Source organism: Phocoena sinus, chromosome 1, assembly GCF_008692025.1.
Source record: "Phocoena sinus isolate mPhoSin1 chromosome 1, mPhoSin1.pri, whole genome shotgun sequence".
NCBI lineage: Eukaryota > Metazoa > Chordata > Mammalia > Artiodactyla > Phocoenidae > Phocoena > Phocoena sinus.
This window is the reverse complement of record NC_045763.1, coordinates 75,521,291-75,524,731: the sequence shown is the minus strand read 5'-3', so window position 1 is coordinate 75,524,731 and position 3,441 is coordinate 75,521,291.

Genomic DNA, 3,441 nt, shown 5'->3' with positions numbered 1-3,441 from the left:
TTTTTGCCATAGCTTTAGAATGTGTTTTCCATACCCTTCTCTACCCTTGCTTCCAGTTATTCTAACTGTGCTGACTGTGTCATCAGTGGAAACAATGCCTGATCTGACCTCAGAAAACTCACCAACCCTGGCCTGGACCATTCTCAGGGGCTGTCCTTGAGAGAGAGGATGATTGCTGTATATCCAGTAATCATTGCATTGTAAAATCTCTTAAAGGAAAGAATAAGAAAGAAAAAACCATCACCAGCTAACAGTCTTGTATTTGGCTATGAAGGACAACTGTTATTTGATACTACTTTTAGTTCTGGAGAAGATCAGGTTTTTTAGTATAAGTTTTCTCTTTTCCTTTAGTGTTAAAGGACAAAGTTGAAGGAGTATTCTATACACCTATGAAAACTAAACTGCATACCAAATGCATATTCGATCCCACAAGGATTGTTTTATTAGTACTTGCACTGCCTTGTGAAAAGTGCATGATGTGCTGTGCCCCTCCTAGGCACATTCAGTCTCACAGAAAAGGGTAGCATTTTTTTCCTCCACATAAACTTCACTGTGAATATTGTTCTTGTCTGCCTATCCCAGAAAATTGTTGCATTTTTACTATTAGCCTGTCTCATGTTTTCTAGACTACTTAAAAAAATCCCCTTTAACATCGTAAATCAGTGAAAGTTTTATATGAAGGCAACCTGCTAGAGAAATTCAAGAAAAAGCTTTGTAAGTTTAAACTTCCATGTTAGAGTACATTATTGAGCAAAAGATTCTTCTGTTATTTGGTTATTGGTCATTATAAATGTGAATCAGGGTACAGAACTCTTTGTACTGTCATGTACAGAACAGAACATAGACATTTGAAAGGAACAAAGCACAGCACAAAACAATGACTATTACCACCCAGTGAGAAATGAGCCAGGATCTTTGACATAAACAAATGATTTTTTGAAAGTGAGAAACATAATACCTATTGTGAATTAATTTACTAATTTAGAATTGTTAGATTTGGTGCCTAGAAACTATAATTCATATCTTAGTATGTGTGATATTCACAAATTTCAACGATCTGACTTCAACTATCCTTAAGTCTCATACTCCTCCCCTCTTCCCCATCCCCAGTTCCCTCAAACATGCAGGTGAAATCTTTCCTAGAGCCTTGCTATTTAAAGAGTGGTGAGTGGACCAGCAGTACCGGCAACATCTTCTAGTTAGAAATGCAAGCCCTCAAGTCCCATTCCAGACCCACTGAATCAGAGTGCGTTTCAATACCATCCCCTGGCGTTTCATGTGCACATTCAAATCTGAGATACTTAGAGCTGCCTTTTACAACTATTTCTCCCTCTATAGTGTTTTATAAGAACTTACCTACGGTTTATTTTTTAAATGATACTTTTATGTCTATCAACAATATATGCATCACCAATTACAGTTATTTATGTACACGTATCTCTTCTCTACTTTGCGAAACTAGTTGTAGATTATTACAGATGTGAAAATGTTTACAGAAACTGCTCCAAATTAGGAGAGCTACTGAAGTGTAGCAGTGGTTAGAGATCATGTCTTAGCAGTGTAGTGGTGTGGTGAGAATAAAGGCTTAGGAAACTGAAAGATTGAATACAGATCTAGGACCTACTACATATTCTATGGGTGACCTCAGGGAAGTAACTTAAACCTCTCTGAACCCATGTCCTCATTTTGATAGGGAGATGACAGTACACAGAACGCTGAGCATTCAGTGAGATAACGTATAAATCAACCTTGGTACCTAGTGGGGCTCAGGCACAGGGTCCTTGTACATGGTAGATGTTCTTAATAAATGCAACGTTGACAATGGATTTTCCTTTTAACTACCCACTGGTAAGTTATTCAGTAGAATTGCCCTGCCTTTAAAAAACACTTATAACGAGAAGTTTGCTGATACAAAAAAATGTTATCCCAGTTTACAATCCCCTTCTAAAGGGACTGTGGTCCCTAGTGGAGTCCTAGTATTTTGAAGTTAAGGGTTGTCCCTTTATAGTGGCTTTTCTTTGAATTAAAAAGGCTTAAAAATTCTTTAGCATTAAAATTGTATATATAGATACTATATGTATAATATATATAGTATCTATATATACTATATGTATAAATATAGTATTTCTTATGCTTCCTCCAACACTCTCCAATGAAGTCACAGTTTGCCTCTTTACACCAGAGTCCACATCCTTCCCACAAGAACAGTGCTGTAACATTTCCTCTCCTTTTCTTCTAAAAAGGAGCCATGCCACCGTGGCACCCACCTGCAGGGACTGTGACTACACAAACGGGAACTTCCAAGCCTGTCTGTACCCAGTGGGCATCTCTGATGAAATGGACTCTAAAATAAGGCATTTGCCTAATAGCCTACTGGAAGTGACTTTCAAAAGGGGGCGTAAAGAAAAAATATGTTGGGACTTCCCAGGTGGTCCAGTGGGTAAGGCTCCGCGCTTCCAATGCAGGGGGCCAGGGTTTGATTGTTGGTCAGGGAACTAGATCCCGCATGCATGCAACTAAGAAGTCCACATGCCGCAACTAAAAAGATCCTGCATGTGGCAACGAAGACCCAGCACAGCCAAAATAAATAAATTAATTAAAAAAAATAAATCTTAAAAAAAGAAAAGAAAAAAATGTTGCCTGCCATTTCAGTTTTACAAGGATCAAGCCATTAGCCACTACAGTGGCCCATGGGCAGTGCCCCCTGAGGGGAATTCAGGATGGAGAAAACTAGGGAGCATTCTGGGCTTTGCACCTAGATAGTTAAGATGCATATCTAAGGGAAAATTTCAGTGACCCCAGATTCTTTTCATACATAGAAAAGCACTAAAATCATTAACTTGATATGTCTGTTCTTTGTGATTAGCAGTAATCTTTGGATGTTCCAGGACATGTTTTTGTTTTGTTTTGTTTTTTCCCACAGCAAAAAAATTCAGGCATATCCTGGCTCCTCCCTTACCTCGCATCAGCTACTGGGAGCTATCTGATGGACTGTTTGCAGGGCTTTAGTCCTCAGTAAGATCCTTGAATAAAACTTAACTCACAACTTTTGAGTCGTGTGTTTGTCTTTCAGTGGACAGGGGTGTCAGTTATGTATGCTTTTATATACCTTATGTATTTCCAACTGCTTCTACCTGGAGATGCATATTAAAATAATTACCTGGCAGAATATTCTTTGCCTTGTTAAACCCAGAGAACTTTTAAACATTTGCTGATTGAAACAGCCTGGAACTCTGCGGACTTTGCTGCTGCTGCTGCCACCAATAGGAATAGGCCTCCCTGGAAAAGAGGCTATTGGCTCGTCGGAACTTCCAAGTCAACATCACCCACAGCTGAAAGTGGCATTTGGGTAAGTGACCGCGACCCTCATCTCTAAGATTCATGTCCCGTTTCCGACAGGCGTCTTCCTTTGAAGTTCCGGAAGGGAAGAGCAGCAGTGGC